The 10,253-nt window shown below is 38.1% G+C and overlaps 1 non-coding gene across 1 annotated transcript; it reads left to right on the forward strand.

Annotated features, from left to right (window-relative positions):
- Positions 1 to 9,103: 9,103 nt before the first annotated feature.
- Positions 9,104 to 9,210, forward strand: LOC112098662. The gene has a single exon (XR_002905772.1). It is a non-coding gene; the product is annotated as a small nucleolar RNA R71 (small nucleolar RNA).
- The last annotated feature ends 1,043 nt before the right edge of the window (positions 9,211 to 10,253 follow it).

Here is a 10,253-nt window from a genome sequence, read left to right on the forward strand (position 1 = left end):
AAAAATCTCCTTAAATTGAGACTCAAAAAGAAGGAAAATAGGTAAGTAGATGGAGAGAATTAGATGGGTAATGGTTAAGGCTCAAACAAAAATAACAAATAAAGGTCTTCGGGTGGAGAAAAATCAGAAAAATGCAAAAATAGAAAAATGGAAAGTGGTTTGCCCTTATCATTTTAATGCATAAAATCCCATAATGCGGCTTCAACATGCATAACAAAGCAAGTTCTAGAATAAACAAACTAAGATTGATATTCACATAACAAAAATAATTAGAGCAAAGTGGTTTCTCATAGGCTCAAATCCTCACAAAGTTGATAATTTGCCATCAAATCATGTACACTCTTCAAATGAATCAACCATCAATAGTGGTGTAGAATGAGAAGAAGGTATGAGTGATATATAAAAGGAAAGGTAAAAAGGATAAGAAGCGAGAAAGATGTATGTAGTAATATAAAAAGTGAAAGATAAAATGTGAGTGATGAAAAAGTATGATAAAATAAAAATAGATGTAAATAATTTGAGATAGATGGGAAAAGAGTAGTGAAAAAGAAAAGATAATAAAAAAAAATATATGAAGCATACTAACTCTAAAATCATTTAAAGATGAGTAGAGTGAAATAATACTTCCAGACATCAATATTGCAAAAATGTCTCCCCCCCACCAAGAACTTACATTGTCCCCAATGTAAGATAATCAAAGTTCACATAAAAAAAAAAATAAAGCGTAAGGATAAAAGATTAAAGGCAAAACTTCCCTGAATTGTGAGCTTTGATCCACATAACGTCTATTGGCTTGGCGGAAATGGTAGGATAAATCCCACACTATCAAGGAAGTTGAGTGGGTCCTGGTTCAGTAAACTGAAATCTCCCCTCTTTGAATTCGACCACACATGTTCTTTCGAACAAAGACATATCCAAAAATTCCTTTTTGCAAGCAGGGTGTAAATCATTATTGTCAGGATCAAGCACATATAAGTTTATAGCTAACAGAGTAATGTATGGACCAAGAAATAAAGTCCTATATCGTTTAAGCACACTCTCAAATTGATATGCTAACCAAAAACCTAAATTAGGCCTCACATCATTTAACATGCACCAGATAAAATAAAACTCAGTTTTAGAGAAAACTTCTGAGTGATCTTTCTTTCCTAAAAAATTATATGTTAAGAACCGATGCACACATTTCAAAACAGGATCACGTAAGAAAGAGCTCTTTGATTTACTCGGGTCATAGGCATTGTGATCAAAAGATAAATTACGCCAAAGACCATAACGCTCAAAATTTTCGCTAATGTCACAAGTTGTCCCTAAATATGCATCACTAGAAAAATAATCATCATCAATGAATCCTAAAGCTAGGTTAAAATCTGTGATAGATTGTGAAAAATTTTGTCCCATTAACTTAAACTTTATAACATTCGGAGTATGCAAAGTAAAATCATTCGGTATATTAAATTGAAAAGTAGCATAGAACTCCCTAATCAACTCAACATAACCCAAACAATCAACATCAACAAACTTACGCAAACCAATCTTATCTATCAAAGAATTAAAATTATCCTTAACATTCAATTTTTCAAGAGTCGGGTAATGGATATACTTAGCTGGAAGTATTTTTCGCTTGGAAATATCTTTGTACCTTTCTTTCTCATGTTGAGTCGTGAATGTGAGGCAACCTCCGAGATTGGATTCAGCAAATGGCAAAACACTCATGCCTTTTCTATGTTTTGATTTTTTTCTCACGGCTTGGCATGAATCTGAAATTGTGTTCCATGGGACTGTAGTGGGAGCAGCAATCTTGTATTTCTTTGCGACGGGTTTTTTTTTAGACGTTGATGACTTGGAAGTTGATACTTTCCTCTTCGGCATTGTCACAATAGTTTCACTCACGGGTTTTGTTTGAATGTGAAAAGCGGCGGCCCTTTGAACCAAGGAGAGTGAGGTTGTTTGCGTGGCTAAAATGCTGGGCGTGGGCTGCTTGCAGGGCTGGTGCAACTGCGGACGTGGGATACTGCGCGGCTTGTGTTGCGGGATGGAGCTGGACGTGGGCTGCTTGCACGCGGGATGGAGCTGGGGGATGGAGCTGGGTTGGTTCACGGACGGGGCGCGGGATGCAGCGCAGCTGGTTGTTCGGGATGCTGGAGTTGGTGACGTGGCTGGAGCGCGGGTTGGTTGGGCTGGAATGCTGCAGACTCGGGATACTGGAGCTGGTGCTGGGGATGGAGATGCGGGCTGCTGGTGACGCTGGTGTTGCACGGGATAGAGTGTGGTTGGTTGCATGCGAGATGGAGATTCTGGATGCAGTGCGCGGCTGGGGACGCGGCTGCTGGTTGCGCTAGGGATTAAAACCCTAAAAAAAAAATCCTTTTTTTTGTTTTTTTCAAATAAAATAAAAAAAAAACCTTTTTTTGATTTTTTTTCAAATAAAATTTAAAATAAAAACCTTTCTATTTTTGATTTTGTTAATTGAAACTAAAAACTAAAATAGACACTTGAGACACAAAAAAATTACAGAAGAACTTTTTTAATAAGTATATGGGCAAGCCTTAAAATCATTTTACTTTAAAATCACAGAAGTACTTATTAGTTAAAACGTGGGCACGCCTAACCAAAAATTTTCTTCTGGCCAAAATAAGCAAAAACATTATTTAAACAATCTGAATCAAAATTAAAAACAAAAGATATAATAAAAACCAAAATAAATAAATCCTTTAGGTTGCCTCCCAAAAAGCGCCTTTGTTTTATGTCTTTGGCTAGACACATTCATGCATCAATCTCTATAAAATGAGACTCTTGAGAGCCACTTCCTCCACAATATTCACTGAAAAACCTTCATAAAAAGGTTTTAAGCGATGACTATTAACCTTAAAAACTTTGTCAGAGGTCGGACTCCAAATCTCAACTGCACCATAAGGAAAAACATTAGTAACAATAAAAGGTCCTACCCAACGAGAACGTAATTTACCAGGAAAAAGTTTAAGCTTAGAATGAAAAAGAAGAACATTTTGACCAACTGAGAACTCCTTTCTCAAAATCATTCTGTCGTGAAATATCTTCGTCTTTTCCTTGTAAAATCGCGAACTCTCATAGGATTCATTTATAATCTCCTCCAGCAGTATTCTATGCATGCACGTGGACAGACTTATCCCTTTAATAGCAGCAATTGTCCACCCAATAGCCTTTTTGTAATCCTTCAGCACTCTAATAAGTTTTTCTTCCTCTAAAGTACTCATGCCTTTACCATGTTTCGATCTTTGTCTCACGGCTTGGCGTGAATATGAAAATGTGTTCCATGGAACCGTAGTGGGAGCGGCAATCTTAGATTGCTTTACGACGGTTGTCTTTTTAGATGTTGATGACTTGGAAGTTGATGCTTTCCTCTTCGGCATTGTGGCAGTAATTTCACTCACGGGCAATGATTCACGCGGCTGGAATGCTGGGCGTGGACCGCTTGCGAATGCGGCTGGGATTTGGGATGCACCACTGCTGGTGATTGCAGGCACGCGGCTGTTGGTTGCTGGATACGTGGGCTGGAGACGCGGGCTGGTTGGTGAGCGCGGCTGCTGCTCGACTGCTGGTGTGCTGACAAGAGCTGCTTGCGCGGCTATGGGAGTGTTGCTGGACGTTGGTGCTGCGCGGGATGCTTGCATGCGCGCTGGGATGACGGGAGCTACTTGCGCATGCTCGCTAGAGATGCGGGATGGTTGCGGATGCGCGCTAAAGATGCGGCTCAAGTTGCACGACTGCTGGGCTCGATGCTGGTGCAGACGCTGGTTGCTTGCGCGTTGGAGACGCGACTCAGGTTGCGCACGGATGGTGGTCGATGGACTGGTGTTCGCGGCTACTTGAGGGACGCTGGTGCTGCGCGCGCGGCTGGTGAAGGCTGGTGCTGCGCGGGCTGGTTGCTAGTGTGCTGGAGAAGAAAACAAATTTTTGTAAATTAGGGATTTTGTGAACAGTGATTTTTTTTTTGTTTTTTTATATACTTTTTTAATGTTTTTTCAAAAAAAAATAAAATAAAAGAAAGAGAAAAACTTTTTTTCTGTTTTTTATTTTTTAAAAAAATTTAAAATAATAATAATAATAAATAAATAAAATTATATATATATATTTTATGAATCACTTGAGACACTAAAAATTTCAGAAGTACTTTTTTAATAAGCATATGGGCGCGCCCTAAAACCATTTTACTTTAAAATCATAGAAGTACTTATTAGTTAAACCGTGGGCACGCCTTACCAAAAATTTTCTTATGGCCAAAATAAGCAAAACATTATTTAAATAATTTGAATCAAAATTAAAAACAAAAGATATAACAAAAACCAAATAAATAAATCCTTTGGGTTGCCTCCCAAAAAGCATCTTTGTTTTATGTCTTTGGCTAGACACATTCATGCATCAATCTTCATAAATGAGACTCTCGAGAGCCACATCCTCCACAATATTCACCAAAAAACCTTCATAAAAAGGTTTTAAGCGATGACTATTAACCTTAAAAACTTTGTTAGAGGTCGGACTCCGAATCTCAACTGCACCATGAGGAAAAACATTAGTAACAATAAAAGGTCCTATCTAGCGAGAACGTAATTTACCAGGAAAAAGTTTAAGCTTAGAATGAAAAAGAAGAACTTTTTGACCAACAGAGAGCTCCTTTCTCAAAATCATTCGGTCATGAAATGTCTTCATCTTTTCCTTGTAAAATCGCGAACTCTCATAGGATTCGTTTCTAATCTCCTCTAACTCTTGCAGCTGCAACTTCCTCTGCTTTCCCGCTTCATCCGTCCGCATATTACATTGCTTAACCGCCCAGTATACTCTGTGCTCAAGCTCTACAGGTAAATGACAAGGCTTACCAAATACTAAACAATAAGGAGACATACCTATGGGAGTTTTGTACGCGGTGCGATATGCCCACAATGCATCATCTAATCGTATGCTCCAATCCTTTCGATTTGGACTAACCGTCTTTTCAATAATATACTTGATTTCTCTGTTTGATATCTCAGCTTGTCCACTTGTCTGTGGATGATAGGCGGTAGACACTCGGTGGGTAACATGATATCTCTTGAACAAAGCCTTCACCACTCGATTACAGAAATGAGTGCCTCTATCACTTATCACCGCTCTCGGTACCCCAAACTTGGCAAAAATATTAGACTTGACAAAATCTACAACAACTTTAGCATTGTCAGTCTGGGTAGCCTTAGTCTCTACCCACTTAGAAATGTAATCCACTGCTAAAAGAATGTAAGCATTGCCAAAAGATGAGGGAAAAGGTCCCATAAAATCAATACACCACACATCGAATATTTCACACACAAGAATATGGGTAAGTGGCATTTGATTTATATTACTTAAATTACCACTCTTTTGACAATTCTCACATGACTTACAAAACATGTATGAATCACGAAATAAAGTAGGCCAAAATAAACCACATTCTAACATCTTGGATGCTGTCCTTTTGGGACCAAAATAACCACCACATGCGTATGAGTGACAAAACTGAAGAATAAAAGGAATTTCAAACTCAGATACGCACCTTCAAATGACTTGGTCAAAGCAATGTTTCCACAAGTAAGGGTCATCCCAAACATAGTACTTAGCATCGCTCTTAATCTTATCTTTTTGAGCCCTCATCAGATCACTAGGTAGTGTTCTTGTAACTAAGTAATTGACAATGTCAGCGTACCAAGGAACCATACCTTGAGTTACAAAGAGGTGCTCATCTGGAAAATCATCCTTTAAAGATGCTGCATCTTCACTCGTGGTCATTCTACTAAGGTGGTCTGCAACCAAGTTTTCTGCTCCTTTCTTGTCACGGATCTCCAAGTTGAACTCTTAAAGTAGTAGGATCCAGCGGATGAGTCTCGGTTTCACTTCCTTCTTGGCGAGCAAATATTTAAGAGCTGCATGGTCAGAAAAAACAATCACTTTAGTACCCAATAAATATGAACGGAACTTTTCTAAAGCAAAAACAATAGCTAAAAGTTCTTTTTCCGTTGTTGAGTAATTGCACTGAGCACTATCAAGTGTCCTTGATGCGTAATATATCACATGAGCAGCTCTTCCAACCCTTTATCCGAGAACAGCACCAACAACATAGTTACTGGCGTCGCACATTATCTCAAAAGGGAAGCTCCAGTTGGGTGGCTGTATAATTGGAGCTGAAGTCAATAACTCTTTAAGCTTATCAAATGCTACCTTGCATGCTTCATTAAAACCAAACGTCACATCTTTCTGAAGCAATTTACATAAAGGCTGAGCTATCTTTGAAAAATCCTTGATAAAATGTCGATAGAAACCTGCGTGACCAAGGAAAGAATAAACTTCCTGCACACATGTGGGATAAGGTAAAGATTTAATAACATCTATCTTAGCTTTATCTACCTCAATTCCTCTAGCAGAGACTACATGACCCAAAATAATGCCTTGATCTACCATTAAATGACATTTTTCATAATTCAAGACAAGGTTTGTTTCAATGCATCTTTCAAGAACTTTCTTCAGATTATAGAGACAATCATCGAAAGAATCAGCATAGACCATAAAATCGTCCATAAATACCTCTATAGTGTTCTCTACATAGTCTGAAAAAATACTGACCATGCACCTCTGAAAAGTGGCGGGAGCGTTATAAAGACCAAATGGCAGACGTCGGTACGCAAAAGTTCCAAAAGGACATGTGAAGGTAGTCTTCTCCTGATCCTCAGGCGCAACTGGTATCTGATGAAAACCTAAATAGCCATCAAGACAACAAAAGTGAGATTTTCCTGCTAACCTTTCAAGCATCTAATCAATAAAAAGAATAGGAAAATGATCTTTCCTAGTGAGTGAATTAAGCTTTCTAAAATCAATACAAACCCTCCACCCATTCTGAACTCGGGTGGGTACTAACTCACCATAAGAATTCTCAACAATTATTATACCAGTTTTCTTCGGTACTACTTGTACCGGACTTACCCATTTGCTATCCGAAATTAGATAGATTATACCAGCATCAAGAAGTTTCAGAATTTCTTTCTTCACTACTTCCATCATGAGTGGATTCAAACGGCGTTGAGCTTGAATTGAAGGTTTGGCATATTCCTCCAACAGTATTCTATGCATCCACGTGGACGGACTTATCCCTTTAATATCTGTAATTGTCCACCCAATAGCCTTTTTGTAATCCTTCAGCACTCTAATAAGTTTTTCTTCCTTTAAAGTACTAAGCTTTGAAGAGATGATCACCGGAAGTGTCTCATCATCTCCTAGAAACATGTACTTTAGATGACTCGGCAATGGTTTAAGCTCTATTTTCGGTGCCTGCAAAATAGACAGAAGAAGTTTTCCATGAGATGAAGGTAATTCAATATAAGACATATGATGAGTTAAATTTCTCAAAGAATTTAATTCATAAATTGTCTCTTGCAATACATAATTTAAAACAAACTCATTTTCATCCTTTTACAATCCTTTGAGGCCCAAACTGTTATTTGAAGTAGCTACCAATGAATCTTCAACATCCAAATAAAAAACTTCCTGCACTATAGGGTTAATAACATCCATAGAAAATACCGAATGTTCCTCACTAGGATATTTCATGGCATCATACATATTGAACTCTATAACCTCTCCATCAAAATCCATAGTGAGAGTCCCTTTATGTACATCCATTTTAGTCCTAGTAGTCCTAAGAAAAGGTCATCATAGCAAAATTAGGACAGAATTAGAGGAGTTATCCTCTTCCATATCAAGTACATAAAAATTAGCAGGAAAAACCAACTCATTAACTTGTACTAAGACATCTTCTAATACCCTCTCAGGATATACATTAAACCTATCAGCTAATTGAATTATCATGCTAGTTTCTTTTAATGGACCAACATTCAAAGACGAATAAATGGAACGATGCATGACATTAATAGAAGCTCCTAGATCTAACATTGCCTTCTCAACTCTAACACTACCAATTTTGCAAGGGATAGTAAACATACCTGGATCCTTACACTTAGGAGGTAGCTTCTTTTGGAGAATTGCTGAAACATTCTCCCCCATGTGAACTCTTTCATCTCCTCTTAATTTTCTCTTGGAGGTGCGCAATTCCTCAAGGAATTTAGCATATCGAGGTATTTATTTTATAGCATCTAATAAAGGAATATTTACCTCAACCTTGCGAAATGTCTCAAGGATGTCTTTTTCTTGTTCCTCCTTCTTGGATTTTGCAAACCGACTTGGAAAATGAGGAGGTATCACCACAGGTAGGGGTTTCGCTCTGGTGGGTTGCGCATCTTGAGATTTAGGCATCAATTCATTCTTCTCAAGCTCATCTTTTACATGTTTTGTCACTTTCTTACTAGGCTCTTGCAACTCCTTCCCACTTCTAAGGATGACAGCAATAGCGTTTTGCTTTAGATTCACCTCAGATTGTGAAGGCAATCTCCCTGATACTTGAGACTCTAGATGGCTCATTATAGTCGCCAATTGACTCATTTGGCTCTCCAAATTCTGAATGCTTGTTGTAGTTGCCTACTAAAATTGTTGAGTGTTAGTCGCAAGTGATTTAACAATTTCTTCAAGAGATATACCTGACTTGGAGTTTGACTGTGGAGGGATTGATTGTCTTGGTGGGTATTGTTGCGGGAATCCTGACGGCCTAACTCCATAGCTAAAGTCGAGATGATCCTTCCATCCCGGATTGTATATTTGTGCATAAGAATCATACCTCCTCTGAGGCATGCCTGGAAATCCTCCAACTGCATTGGCTTATTCAACGAGTTCTTCTTGAAGCGTAGGACATATATCAGTTGAATGACCCATATTGGAACAAATGCCATAAGTTTTCACCTGTTGCACATTACCTACAACAAACTTTTCCATAAGAGAAGTGAGTTTATCTAAACGTTGTTCAACAGAAAAAATATTTACCTCATTTACCTTCATTGAAGTGAGATGTTGCCTGCTGTCAAATTATTGTGCATTGGCAGCCATATTTGAGATCAACTCCCTTACTTGAGTAGGGGTCTTGTTCACCAACACACCTCCACTAGCAACATCTATCATACTCCTATCCATCAATGACAGTCCTTCGTAAAAGTATTGAATAAGAAGCTGATCAGAAATCTGATGCTGAGGACAACTGGCACACAATTGTTTGAATCGCTCCCAATACTCATACAAAGTCTCCCCAGGAAGTTGTCTGATCTCACAAATGTCTTTTTTTATGTTGGCAGCTCTTGAAGCAGGAAAGTACTTCTCAAGGAATTGCTTCTTCAAACCATTCCATGCTGTAATCGATCCAGGAGGCAAGTAGTACAACCAGTCTTTAGCTAGCCCATCTAAAGAGAAAAGAAAATCACACAGCTTAATCTGCTCTTCAGTCACGCCTTGTGGCCTCATACTTGAACACACAACATGAAACTCCTTAAGATGTTTATGAGGATCTTCACCTGCAAAACCATGAAACTTGGGTAATAAATGAATAAGACCAGACTTTAATTCAAAATTTACCTCCAAGTCTATATATTGAATGTAGAGTGGTTGCTGATTCAAGTCTGGTTCAGCTACCTCTCTAAGAGTTCTTTCTACAGGTGCAGCTCTATCCATCACTTATTCTTCTGAATCACTAGATGATTCAAGCAAATCAGGCACCATATCTGTTTCAGAAAGCAAAGGCGACGAGGATTGTTGCTTAGCTCGCTTCGTCTGTTGTCTCAACTAGCGAGCTGTCTTCTCAATTTCAGGATCAAACGAAAGTGTACCGAGAAGAACGAACCATACACCATGTAAAACGTAAAAAGGATTAAATAAACGACACCAATCCCCGGCAACGACGCCAAAATTTGATGGTTGTCGAAGCCAGCAAAAATAAATACGTACTCTAAATAAATTATGTATAGTGATTGAACAGGGTCGTGTCCACAGAGATCGATAATTATTTAAATCCTTTTAAAATGTAAAATGCAAAATGGGGGAATTGTTGACAATAATAAAAATCAAATTAAAATAATAAGAATGCAAATTAAAATTGTAATTCAAATTGGGGAAAGCTTTGGTTGAAGGAATTAATTTAGCTTGATTCGACTACTGATCATTGATTCAAATATAAATCATTACTACTTATGAATAGACCGGTTATAGTTACTAAGACCCTCTAATAGTCAATCTCTCCTTAACTAGTCGATAACCAAGGTACGACCGTTGGTTATTTCCCTAATCAATAGACAACCCTATATACGATGATAGGATTTAATCAATTGACAGCTTGAAAA

This window comes from Citrus clementina, unplaced genomic scaffold, assembly GCF_000493195.1.
Source record: "Citrus clementina cultivar Clemenules unplaced genomic scaffold, Citrus_clementina_v1.0 scaffold_5, whole genome shotgun sequence".
In the NCBI taxonomy this organism is placed as follows: Eukaryota; Viridiplantae; Streptophyta; class Magnoliopsida; order Sapindales; family Rutaceae; genus Citrus; species Citrus x clementina.